Source organism: Sus scrofa, chromosome 9 (assembly GCF_054392235.1).
Source record: "Sus scrofa isolate SSC_HxYL_T2T_F1_AM1 chromosome 9, Sscrofa_HxYL_maternal_Yorkshire_Landrace_v2.0, whole genome shotgun sequence".
Classification (NCBI taxonomy): Eukaryota; Metazoa; Chordata; class Mammalia; order Artiodactyla; family Suidae; genus Sus; species Sus scrofa.
In genome coordinates, this window is record NC_139391.1 from 123,305,367 (window position 1) to 123,319,998 (window position 14,632).

The window sequence follows — 14,632 nt, forward strand, 5'->3', positions numbered from 1 at the left end:
CCAGAGGCTTATGAGTATTTCAGATGCTTCACATTTTCACCAGTGCTTGGTATTTAAGTATTAATTTTAGCCCTTCTGTCACATAGGTAAAGGTATCCGCCTGTGGTTTCAATCTGCATTTACATGTTAGCTGATGAGATTGGGAGACTTTTATATGTATATTGGCCATTGGTATAATCCTTTTTTTCCCTTGTTTTCTAAGGCCATATTCAAGTCTTTTGCCCAATTTTTTATTGGATTATTTGTGATTTTCTTCTTAATTTATGTAATTTCTTTACAATTTTCTGAATGTAAATCCTTTTCTAGTTATATGTTATTTAACATTTTCGAATGTTTATGGCTTACTTTTTTTTTTTGCTCCTCGTAGTATCTTTAGATGAAAAGAGCTCTAAGTTTTTTTTCTCACATTATCCTCCATCATGTTCCATTACAAGTGACTGGATATAGTCCTCTGTGCTATACAGCAGGATCTCATTGCTTATCCACTCCAAATGCAATAGTCTGCCTCTATTAACCCTTATATTTCATATGCTTTCAAGACTTTGTGATTGGTTGATCCTTGAATTATGGGACAGCTTATGGCTAATACTGGTAAATATTACACATGCTTTGAAAGAAACATATAGTCTGGAATTGTTGGATACAGCATTCTACATATTCAACATAGATCAAGTTCATCTATCATGTTAAAATTTCTATATCATATAATATGATATCTTGTATACTATTTCCATCAGTTACTCAGAGATATGTTATAGGTTATTTTACCGTAATCTTGGATTTCTGTTTCTATTTTATTTTTGTCAGTTTTCAATTTATATATTTTTGAGGTATAATATTAAATATGCAGGCAATTCTTACTTTGTAGTGTGGGACCACAAAATGACCATGTATCCTGAAACTATACAAAGCCAACTAAATGATCAATGGGAAAAATTACAATTGTTATATGACCATTAAAAGTTTTGTTGCAACGTTAAAAACTCTCTTATTTCCAGTAATACATGTGAAAGGAAACAAAAAAATAGTAAATCTTATTTCATTATAGTTTAAAACACTACAAACATAGAGAATTAAAGTATTTCATTTCTTTGTTAAAAAGAGAAAACCTGAATAGTGCTTGGTTGCTTTTTTTTTTTTTTTTGTATTGTATAACTTACATTACAAAGCAAGTAGTTTTTCTATGCCTTTGTAAATTGTCATATTGCTTTCTAAGTTTTATCAGCTTCCAACATTTTGTGGTACTTTGCATTTTCAATGTTATAAAATATGAGAGTTCTTTTAATGTGATTTTTTTTCTTGGCATTATTTCCTCCAGGACATTGTCATCCCTTTTTGTCACAACCACTCTTCTCATTTATGTTGATAATTTCATTTCCACTAAGTTCCTCTGGCTGCATATCCAGAGTCTCTCAAATGGGAGCCGTATCAACATTCCCATTCTCAGCCATTTCATCTAAAACTCTTTTTACCTTTAATTCAAACTTCACCTCCAGCATTATAATTTTTTGTTTCTTTGCACTTTCATCCTTGCTGGCTGATCCCTTCTTTTGATTATCCATGTTCGTAAAATGTCATGTGGGCAAAATGTCACTGGGAGAGAAGGCAATACAATTGCACACTTTTCTTTCTCTGTGAACTGAGTAACAGGTACACAGTGAGCAATCAATGACAGACTTGGAAAGAAGTGATGCAATTGGTCCCTGATCATGACTCTGATTTGTTATTTACACGGTGATTTGTGCATGGAAGAACTATGAGTGAAGTTTGTACTTTCTGCAGCTACAATTAATATTTTGTGCTAACTAAAATTTGAATTATATAGTTGGGATTCTTGTGTTATGTAACTAAATTGTGATAACTAATAATTGTGGATATGGAAACTATGGAAAATGAGTACCGTCAGGAAATAATTTTAGAATTTCTTTTTTCTCTTTTTGGGGCTGCACATGCTATGGGGCTTCACAGGCTAGAGGTCTAATCAGAGCTATAGCCACTGGCCTACACCACAGCTGCAGCAATACCAGATCTGAGCTGCATCTGCAGCCTACACCACAGCTGGTGGCAATGCCGGATCTGTAACCCATTGAGCAAGGCCAGGGATCGAACCTGCCTCCTCATGGGTGATAGTCAGATTTATTTCCATTGAGCCACGAAGGGAATATCTTCCTAGTGGATTATCTCTTTTAACACTAAGAAATGTATCTATATCTCTAAAAATACTCCTTGCTGTATTGTTAACTTTGATATTAGTATAGCTATTCCTTTCTGTTTATGTTTGTATATTGTTTTTTCTTCCATCCTATTGTTTTTAATCTTTCCATGCAATTATATTTAATATACTTTGATGTCAACATATATTTATAAATATGTATATATATGTCCTATATATATATACTAATTGTAGTATTTAGTCTCATTACAATTAGTGTACTTAATGACGCTTAGTTTTAAATCTACCAACATACTACTTGTTATTCACTTGTTCCACACAGTCTTAGTTTTTTTCTATTTCTTATAACTCTTTTTTGGATTAAGTAAGTAGTTCTATTATTTGATTTTCCATTGTGTCAGTTTGTTAGTTATACTTCTACTCTACTATCTTTGCTACCCTAGAGATTGCAACATGTCTGCTTAACCATTAGAATCTGTTATGAGGAGTTCCTGTCGTGGCGCAGTGGTTAACGAATCCGACTAGGAACCATGAGGTTGCGGGTTCGGTCCCTGCCCTTGCTCAGTGGGTTAACGATCCGGCCTTGCCGTGAGCTGTGGTGTAGGTTGCAGACGCGGCTCGGATCCCGTGTTGCTGCGGCTCTGGCGTAGGCCGGTGGCTGTAGCTCCGATTGGACCCCTAGCCTGGGAACCTCCATATGCCACGGGAGCGGCCCAAGAAATAGCAAAAAGGCAAAAAAAAAAAAAAAAAAAAAAAGTATCTGTTATGAATTAGCACTTTCAAAATTTCATAATCAGTGAGTACCTTATAATACTTTATTTTCTGTCTCCTGTCTTTTTAAAGTTAATATGATTTTAAAATTGCCTAATATTCATCATTTCAAATACTCTTTAGTCCTTTCTACATATTATTTTTTCTAAGATGAATCTGCGGCAGTTAATTCAGTTGTGGTTGAAAATATCTTTATTTGACATTTATTTTATTTTTTTAATTTTTTGTCTTTTTGCCGTTTCTTGGGCCGCTCCTGCAGCATATGGAGGTTCCCAGACAGGGGGTCTAATCGGAGCCGTAGCTGCCAGCCTATGAGCTGCATCTGCAACCTACACCACAGCTCACAGCAACGCCAGATCGGTAACCAACTGAGCAGGGGCAGGGATCGAACCCGCAACCTCATGGTTCCTAGTCGGAGTCGTTAACCACTGCACCACGACGGGAACTCCTGACATTTATTTTCAAAACTATCTTTGCTTGATATAGAACTCTAGGTAGCAAGTTATTGTTTTCATCAGTTTAAAGATGTTATTCCATTGCCAAAGAAACCTACTTTCTTTGGAGAATTACCTGTACATCTGATATGTATTACTTTGAAGGCAGTGTCTTTTATTTTCTGGTGCTTCTAATGTAATCTCCTTGTCTTTTGTCTTCAACAGTTTCACTGTTATGCTTCTAAGCCTATTTTTCTTTGCATATATCTGGCTAAGAGTTGGTCAAGCTTCTCGAACCTGTGGCTTAATATCTTTATTTGCCCTTCTTTTTTTGGATACCAAATTACATACATCAGAGCATTTTGCTGTTTATCATTTTTGTTCCTTTTTTCTTCTATTTTCCATTCCTTTTTTCATCCATGTTGCAGTTTGATTATTTTATGCAGGCATATCTTCTATTTCACTAATCCCAACTTTTACTCCATATAATTGGCTGTTAAACTGTTTATTAAATTATTAATTATGGTCACTATATTTTTTCTTTTTTCTTTTTTTCTTTTTACGACATATGGAAGTTGCCGAGCTAGGGGCTGAATCAGAGCTGCAGCTGCAGGCTTATGCCAAACCATGGCAACACTGGATCCAAGCTGTACCTATGACCTATGCCACACCTTGTGGCAACAATGGATTCTTAACTCACTGAGTGAAGCCAGAGATCAAACTACATGTTCAAGGATACTGGGTTGGGTTTTTAACCCACTGAGCCACAGTGGGAATTCCTCAGTCGCTATATATATATATACACACATATATATAAATTTTTTAGTAATTTTTATTGAAATATAGTTTATTTATATATATATATAAATTTTTTAGTAATTTTTATTGAAATATTATTTATTTATTTATTTATTTTTTGTCTTTTGTCTTTTTAGGGCTGTACCCACGGCATATGGAGGTTCCCAGGCTAGGGGTCTAATCAGAGCTGTAGCCACTAGTCTACACCACAGCCACAGCAATGCAGAATCTGAGCCGTATCTGCGACGTACACCACAGATCATGGCAACACCGGATCCTTAACCCACTGAGCGAGGCCATGGATTGAACCCACAATCTCATGGTTCCTAGTCGGATTCATTTCCACTGTTCCATTACAGGAACTCCAGTCACTATATTTTAAATTATAGAACACCTATTTAATTTTTCCTATAGGTTCTTGTTTTTTTTGAAATTCTCCATCCTACAGTCTATTTAAAATTGTGTTACTCAATCATTTTAAAGTCTGTGTCTGATAATACTTGTATCTGGGTGACTTGATTTTTGTTCCTGTTGACTTTTTTTTCTTAATTTTCTTATTTTAGAAATATCTACTATCATACTGAATAGTGTCTTAAGTGAATATCAGGCACTGAAAAAATTATACAAGATCTGGATAATGATATTTTCCTTTGAAGATGATTTACTTTTTAAAAAATGTGTTATAAGATTTTGGAAAGAGCACCTTATTATACTCAGTATTTAAAATGACTCAAGTTGTGTTTCTGTATTAATGAGCCCTGATACACTTCATATTTCCTTTTCTCCTAAGGCCCAGCCCTTCAGAGATCTCAACTAAGAGCTTAGATTGTGGCTTCCACTTTGATAGCTTCTAAAGCACAATTTCTAGTTCCTCAGCTGTATGTATCTGCTAAAAATTCTGCTTAGCTTTTTGGCCTTTAATCTGCCAGTTTCTGCCTAGCTTCTTGATACTCTTATTCCACATAGATAAGAATTTGAAAAACACTACAGTGACAGTCATGGCACAGAACATTATGTTACCTTCAATGTTGTTTGTTTATTTTTGAATCTTTTTGGTGCCTTGGTTGCCTCAAATGCTGTTAAACTTTAAAAAAAATTCATATTTTATTATTCATAGTTTACAATTATTCTTATTAGAAGTATATGCTCTAAGTTACTTCATTATAACTGGAAGCAGAAATCTCCAACTGGAACTTTTTCTATTTTCCTTATTTCCTTTTTTCCTTTCTTGGCCAAACTGTGGCATATGGAGGTCCCAGGCCAGGGATCAGATCTGAGCCATAGTTGTGACCTAAGCCACAGCTGCAGCAATGCCAGATCTTTAACCCACCGTGCCGGGCCAGGGATTGAATCTGCATCCCAGTGCCAAGATGCCACTGATCCTGTTGCACCACAGCAGGAATTCCTAGAACTTTTTTAATGCATGTCAGTTAGCTACCATGTATATTTTAAGTCTGTGCTTTTGTTCTTATTACAAGTGATATAGGAATAATAGTACTTGTATAAGAAAAAAATCACTTATATCATTGAAAATTAATATATAAAGACTGCTAAGAAAATTTAGTTTTTACATATCCACAAATCCAAAAATCAGGAAATGATTTAAAAAATAAGCTGATTAAGTTTTTTCAAAGTTTTCTGGGGACTGAAGTAGTTATGAGACTTTATTATTTCTTTTATTTTACTTTAATCTTTATTTGATATACAAATATGATTTGTATGCAGTGGATTAGAGACAAATTTATTGCCCAAGTGAGAAACAACTGTACTAGAAAATATTAGCCTTGAAAATATCTTTCCAAAATCTTTCCTTTACTAAAATGCTCCTTGTTCAACAACGTTTCTGTTATTTTAGTCCACATTTACTAAGGTAACTTTTCTCTCTTAGTTTTCCTTTTTACTATTTTTTAAAATTTTGTGCCAAGAAGTTATGAGAACTTTCTCTTAATAGCATGAAATATATAGAATTAGCCATTTTATTTTATTTTTATTTTTTTTTATTTTTTTTAGGGCCACACCTGCGGCATATGGAGGCTCCTGGCTAGGGGTCAAATCAGAGCTACAGCTGCTAGCCTATGCCACAGCCACAGCCACAGCCACAGCCACATCAGATACGAGCCGAGTCAGATCTGAGGAACCTATAGTATAGCACACAGCAACACCGGATCTTTAACCCACTGAGCGAGGTCAGGGATTGAACCTGCAACCTCATGGTTCCTAGTTGGATTCGTTTCCACTGCACCACGAAGGGAACTCTGAGAAGAAACCATTTAAAGCCATTTATCGTTTACGATGTGCATTCTCATAAACTTTTAAATTTGATCCCCATAGTAGTCCTCTAAGTTTGGTAAAGCAGATATTTTCCTATTATACAGATGAGGAAAATAAGAATCAAAGATACAAAGTGATTTTTCTATATCACCCAAGAGTAAAGTGTAAACCTGAAGTTCAAACTCATGCCTCTTGACTCTAATCCCACATTTATTCCTCTACACTATGTTGCCTCATTCCATCAACATTCATTATGCACCTGCAATATGCCAAACCCAGAAATAAGCACTTGGGATAAACAGCAAAATATGACATAAACAAGAAAACAAGTTGAAACATACGTGGAATTGGATTAAAAGTTTTCCGAACTTTTTTTGTTGAATTTCTCCTGAATTCTTCAAAGACAATATATCTGTGGATCTTGTTTATAGGATTTATTGAGCACATATTGCAAACTCTAGGTGACATTAAGGGACAGAGAAAGAAACAGAAGGCATAATCCTTCCCAGAAAGTACTAAGCAATATAGACAACAAGTGAAGCAATCTGAGAAGCAGACATTTAATAAAAGATTCGCTGTTTGGTTTCACAAGGAGCCCACGAACATATGCAAAATCATATGTTCATGTTTATTTTCTTGGGTGTTCTAAAATGTCTCTAATTAAGAATGGTCTGGCATTCCCATCGTGGCTCAGTGGTTAGAGAACTCGGCTAGCATCCATGAGGACGCAGCTTCGATCCCTGGCCTCGCCCAGTGGGTTGGGGATCTGGCGTTGCTATGAGCTATGGTGGAGGTCGCAGATGCTGCTCAGATCCCGAGTTGCTGTGGCTGTGGTATAGGCCAGTGGCTACAGCTCTGATTAGACCCCTAGCCTGGGAACCTCCATATGCCGCCGGTGAGACCCTAAAATGACAAAAATACCCAAAAGAAAAGGAATGGTCTCCCTTGGGCCAGACTGGCTAGCAGTCCTAACAGAAACTACAACATGGTCATTGTATCCTAGGCGTCAGGGTCCTCCACATTAGTTATAAATTATGGACCTCTGCCTGGAAACCCTCACTGCATAAAACCTAAAGCCTGTTAACCCTAATTTCCTCCCTTTCTTTGCTTGGGTTCAGCTAGCCAAGCACTGTATATGAATCGTCAACAGCAAATGCAGTATATATTTAATTGATTGAATTTCAAAGATGAGAATCCCTAAAACCAGGCACTAAAGACGAGGGGATAGAGAGAAACACATTTATTGAGATTTACTCTGTTCCATTTATCTTATTATTAATTTTCATAGAAAAATTTTTTATCAGAGGTATGATTTTTCTGATTCTAAAAATGATTTGAAAACTCAAAAGTGCTAAGCATTTTAGACAACATAGCTGGTAGAGGTACAGATAGGATTCAAATTCAAATCCAGCTATTCCAAAGCCCGTGTGTTTTCTTCTTACCAGAGATTGGGAAACATTTTCTGTAAAGAGCCAGATAATAAATTTTTTAGAGTTTGTGGGCAATATGGTCTCTGTCACAGCTACTTAACACTGCTGTTGGAGAATAAAAGCGGCTATAGACAATATGTAAGTGAATGAACATGACTATGCTCTAGTAAAATTATAGTATGAATCCTGAAATTTCAGTTTCATATAATTTTCACATTATTCATGTTATTTTTCTTTACATTTTTTGCAACCATTTGAAAATGAAAAAAGTCATTCTTAGCTCATAGACCATACAAAAACAAGCATAGGGTCAGATTTGGCCCATGGGCTGTAGTGTGTTGGTCTCTGCTGTATATCTAGTTTCCAGTTAATGCCGAAGGTATTTATGGACATTTGCCTTATTTCCACACCATAATACATTCACCTTTAATTTATTCAATCAACACTGCCTAAAATGAACAAAATGTTATGGTGGTGTAGATATACTCGATGATAAACAATCACCATATTCACCCTTAAGGTACATACACTGCAGTGGGCAAGTTTATGCAACTTTCATAGAAGACAAAATGTTACATCATATGCTACAGATGTAAGTATAAATAGACCCAAAAGGATCTGGTGACTGATTGGACATAGGAAGATAGAGATAAGCCTTATCTTAGGCTGAATTTCTTTATTTCATCTTCCGTATCCTTCTATACCCCCTCACACACGTACACACACACATTCTAGGATTTAGAAGTTTTAGTCATAAATTGCTTTCGGTGCTGGAAACAATTCCTTCCAGGTCAGGAATTTATGTCTCTCCTTCTTGGTAAGTGCTTTCTCCATTTCATTGTCCCAAAGAAACACATACTCATCATCTAAGATTTAGCTCAAGGATTACTTCCTTTATAAGGGCTAGACTTTCCTGACCTTATCTTCCAAGCCCTACTTAGTATGTATAACTAATCTCTTCCTCCTGTGCGCCTCCTTCAATAGACACCTCTGTCATAGTTCCTACGTATTCCACTGTTATTGTTTCCCTCCCATTAACTGTAAGGATCTTGTGGGTAGAGACCATATAGTTGTGATTGTATGTCAAGCACTGAGCACAGACCCTTCTTGCTGTGATGTTTTGTGTTTGATGATGGAATGTTCAGTCTTAGTCTTGGCAGTTGGGAGTATATCGATAATACTGCTTATGACCCAGAGCAGACGAGGATAAGCAGGATTATGTGCTTAGCCAGACTGAAAAGAAGAGGTGACAAAGGCCAGAGAAAGGGGAAAACCACCTCTTCCTGCAGAAGTTTTAAAAAGATAGACTTTAGTTTGAGTGGAAACCACATCAAAAAGCACTTTTCAAAGTTGGGGAGAATTGGTCATTTTTCTTTGGTTGTGGCAGGTTGGATTCTCTAGGACACAGATTCTTAGATGGAATTAGTATGCAGGATGTTTATTAAGGAGTGTCCTAGGTATCAGCATCTGTGTAAAAGAAGGAAAGCATAAGGAGGTGAAAAACGAAGTTAAGCAATTTCAATGACAGATCTGACTGACCCCTCCTGTAAAGAAATACTATATATGATCACAAAGTAGAATAATACTGCTATAAGGTCCTTATACTGTTCAGGATATGATGACTTTATTTGAACGGGGATTGTAATAACTTATACATATTATAATCTCCAGAGCAATCATGAAAAATTAGATATTTATACCCAAATAGCAATAAGTAAAAAGTCAGAAGATTATGAAATAATAAAATAACTTGATTCACCCAAAAGGAGGCAGGAAAAGAGGAAGTAAAAAACAAAAAATAAAGAGAAAACACATACTAAGATGATAGACTTAAATCCATCTGTATTTTTAATTCCATTAAGTGCAAATTGTCTAAAAATGTCACATAAAGGCAAAGATTGTCAGTTTACAGAAGATGAAAAGTGAATATACTGTTTATTTTAAAACACACTTTAAGTATAATGATTTGCAGACTGAAGTAAAAGGGTAGAAAATATGTACCATGTAAATTCTAAGCATAAGGAATTGATGTGCTATGTTAATATTTGACAAAATAGACCTCAAAACAGAGTATTACCTGAGATAAGGAGGGACATTTCATAATGATAAATGAGTCAATTTTTCACAGTTGGGGAGTAATGTTAATCTTATAAAATTGAAGCACCTAAAAACAGAACTTCAAAAGAAATTAATTAAAAATTGACAGAACTAAGAGAAAACAACCCAATCCATACTCATAATTGGGGATTTTTATTCTCTGTCTTTAAGTAATTGATATAGAAAGTAGACAAATCAGGACAAGTGTATAATACTTGAAAATCATTATCAAATATCTTGACCTAATTGACACAACAGTCAACAACTGCAGAATGCATACGGTTCATTCACCAAGACTGCAGTCCCTGCTGTGACCCAACAGGACTTAAAGCCTCTCTGCAGCACCAGGACACAGGTTCAATCCCCAGTCAGGCACAATGGGTTAAGGGATCTGGCCTTGACACAGCTCTATTGTAGGTCACAAGTGTGGCTTGGATCTGTCCCTGACCCTGGAACTCCCTATGCCATGGGGCAGCCAAATAAGAAAGAAAGACCACATACTCCACTATCAAACAAATCTTTAAAAATGTGCAACAAATAGAAATTTTAAAGAATATGTTCTCTAACTTCAACAGTACTAAAATATAAGTAAAGAAGAAACTAAGAAATCTCCAATATTTTGGGTAGTCAAGCAATACATTTATAAATAATCTGTAGGTCAAAGAAGATTTTATAGGGAAATTAGAAAATATTTTGAGGTTACTGCTAATTAAATAATATGTCACCTTTTATGGGATGCAACTGAAACAATATTTACAGGGAAATATATAGCTTTAAAAATGTCTGTATATGGGGGAAAGCATTATAAATTATTAAATCAGTAATCAGTTTTCACATTAAGTAATTAGAAAAAGATCAAATTCGGAGTTCCCATTGTGGCTCAGTGGGTTAAAAATCCAACTAGTACTCATGAGGTTGCAGGTTCGATCCCTGGCCTTGCTCAGTGGGTTAAGGATCTGACGTTGCCACAAGGTGTGGTGTAGGTCACAGATGCAGCTCAAATCTGGCAATGCTGTGGCTGTGGTGTAGGCCAGCAGCTGCAGCTCCACTTCAACCCCTAGCCTAGGAACTGCCAAATGCTGCAGGTGCCACCTTAATAAGGAAAAAAGAAAAAAGAAAAATATCAAATTAAAACCAAAGTAAAAATAAAGAGGAAATAACAGAGAAGAGCAGCAGTCAGTCAGGCAGAAAAAACTCCCATATCATCATTGTTATTTTACTTTCTCAAAATATCAGCCAGTACTATTAGACTTTCAATTTTATATGTTATGAGATATAAAATAAGTGAAACATAAAAAGAATATGTAAAATTTGTGTTATTGTCTCGTAAGTTAACAGCTGAAAAGATAAAACAACCTAAAAATTATTTTACCTGGTTATCATAATTTAGTACAAAATTAAGATAAAATAAATATGCTCTGCATTTTTATAAAAAGCATCACCGTGAAAATATGACTAAATAAAATACTTCTTTTACAATAGCAATAAAAAATGGCAAAATATATAGGAATAAATATAAAATAGAAATTTGAAAGATCTATGTGAATATGCAATGAAGCTTGAATAAATGAAGGGGCACAAATCTATCCTATATAGAGAAATTTAATATATGTGAAAGCTGATTCTCCCTACTCCCTAAATCTTTTTTTTTTCCTCTTTTGTCCTTTTCTTTCAGGGCTGCCCCCACGGCATATGGAGGTTCCCAGGCTAGGGGTCAAATCGGAGCTGTAGCCACCGGCCTGCGCCAGAGCCACAGCAATGCCAGATCTGAGCTGCATCTACAACCTACACCACAGCTCATGGCAATGCTGGATCCTTAACCCACTGAGCGAGGCCAGGGATTGAACCCACAACCTCATGGTTCCTAGTCGGATTCATTTCCGCTGTGCCACAGCGGGAACTCCTGATTCTCCCTAAATCTTAAACTTCACATAATCCCAATAAAGATTCTAATAAGATTTTTTAAAGGAATTACAAAGTTGACTTTAAATTAATAAATTAACTTTTATTAAAGTATAGTTGATTTACAATGTTGTGCCAATTTCTGCTGTACAGAAAAGTGACCCAGTCATACACATATATATATATACATTCTTTTTCTCATATTATCTTCCATCATGTTCTATCCAGGGGATTTGATATTGTTCCCTGGTCTGTACAGTAGGACCCCATCGATTGTCCATTCGAAATGTAATAGTTTGCATCTGTTAACCTCAAACTGCCAGTCCATCCCACTTCCTCTCCCCCACCCCTTGGCAGTCACAAGTCTGTTCTCCGGATTATCTTATTCCATTCATCTACCAACACCTTGATATCTTAACCACTATAATTTTATGATTTATTTTGATGCTTGATAGAGCCAGACCTTCTTTATCATCATCTTCAGAATTTCCATTCTAGATCACTTGAATCTCTGCCCACAATTTAATTGGGCTGCTTGTTCTTTCGATTTTGAGTCGTATGAGTTCTTTGTGTACTTTGGATATTAACCCCTTATCATATATATTTGCAAAATCTTCTCCCATTCAGTAAGCTGCCTTTTTGTTTTGTTGATAGTTTCCTTCACTGTACAGAAGCTTTTCAGTTTGGTGTAGTCTCATTTGTATATTTTTGCTATTGTTTCCCTTACCTGAGGAGATACATACAAAAGAATACTGCTAAGACTGATGTCAAAGAGTGTCCAAAACAAATAAAAAATGAAAACAAACTATTAGATGCAGAGAACAAAAGTGTGGTTGCCAGAGGGGCGGGGGAGAGAGGATGGGTGAAATAGGATATTAAGAAGTATAATCTTCCAGTTAAATAAGCCACAGGGATGTAATATACAGCATAAGAAATATGACCAATAGAGTTGTAATAACATATATGGGGATATATAATTATTACTTATTATGGTGATCTTTTCATAACATATGCAAATGTCAAATCACCATGTTGTAAACCTAAAACTGAAGTAGTATTGTGCATCAGCTACATTTCGATGATAAAACAATTTGACAGTGAATTCAAGACCTTGAGGTTACCCATTTCCACATATTCTTGCCTGAACCTAACATTATCCAATTACCTAAAATTGATCAATCTGATGAAAACAAAATGATATGCCATTGCTGTTTATTTTGCATTTTTTTCTGATTTTCAGAGACAGAGAATCCCCTTACAACAATAATTACCAGACATTACCTCTTCTCTTTAATTGTAATATAGATAAATTTATTATTTTGTCCTAATATTGCAAAGGTTTTTTTTTTTTTTTTCTTTTTTTTTTTTTTTTAAGGGCCGCACCCGTGGCATATGGAGGTTCCCAGGCTAGGGGTGGAATCGGAACTGTTGCTGCTGGCCTATGCCAGAGCCACAGCAACGTGGGGTCTGAGCCACATCTGTGACCTATACCACAGCTCACAGCAACGCTGGATCCTTAACCCACTAAGCGAGGCCAGGGATCAAACCTGCAACCTCATGGTTCCTAGTTGGATTCATTTCCGCTGCACCACAACGGGAACTCCGGCAAAGATATTTTTATCTTCTTATATTAGTTTTATAGTTTTGCCATTTAAGTTTTAGCATGTAACTTATTTAAAATTTGGTTTTGGGAGTTCCCGTCGTGGCGCAGTGGTTGGCGAATCCAACTGGGAACCATGAGGTTGCGGGTTCGGTCCCTGCCTTTGCTCAGTGGGTTGACAATCCAGCGTTGCTGTGAGCTGTGGTGTAGGTTGCAGACGCGGTTCGGATCCCGCGTTGCTGTGGCTCTGGCGTAGGCAGGTGGCTACGACTCCGTTTCGACCCCTAGCCAGGGAACCTCCATATGCTGCGGGAGCAGCCCAAGAAATAGCAAAAAAGACAAAAATAAATAAATAAATAATATTTGGTTTTGTATATGGAATAAGTCAGGGTCCTACTTTTTTGTCTAAATATGTTAAGCCAATTTTTCTAACCTCCTTGTCCTGATGATTTGTGATGCTACGTTAATTATATACTAGTTTCTGGAGTATATGTGAACCTGTTTTTAACACTCCTATGTGTTCCATTGATCTGTTTTCATGCTTCTCACATCAGCAGTACACTTCTTTCAGTACTATGACTTTTACCATATAAACATTTCTGGTAGAGCATATCACTCCCCTTCTACTTATTTTTCACATCTTTATCAGATTGAATTAGCTATTCATTATTCATCAGCACTTATTTTTCTTTCTTTCTTTCCTTCTTTCTTTTTTTGCCTTTTTCTAGGGCCACACCCATGACATACAGAGGTTCCTAGGCTAGGGGTCTAATCAGAGCTGTAGCTGCCGTCCTACGCCAGAGCCACAGCAACGCGGGATCTGAGCTGTGTCTGCGACCTACACCACAGCTTATGGCCACGCCAGATCCTTAACCCACTGAGTGAGGCCAGGGATCCAATGCGCAACCTCATGGTTCCTAGTTGGATTCGTTAACCACTGAGCCACGATGGGAACTCCATAAGCACTTATTTTCTGTATGAATTTTAGAATAAGCCTTAGATAATTTCTTTAACTTAAAAAATATACTAGTATATATCAGCTGAACTTAAACACTTGATTTTCTTTTTCTTTTTCTTTTTTTAGGGATGCACCTATAGCACATAGAAAGTCCCAGGCTAGGGGTCAAAGTGGAGCTGCAACTGCCAGCCGTACCAC

At 36.3% G+C, this 14,632-nt stretch overlaps 1 protein-coding gene across 6 annotated transcripts in view; it reads left to right on the plus strand.

Annotated features, from left to right (window-relative positions):
• PAPPA2 (pappalysin 2) overlaps nt 1-14,632 on the plus strand; it is a 522,663-nt gene that overhangs the window by 390,551 nt on the left and 117,480 nt on the right. The window lies entirely within an intron of this gene.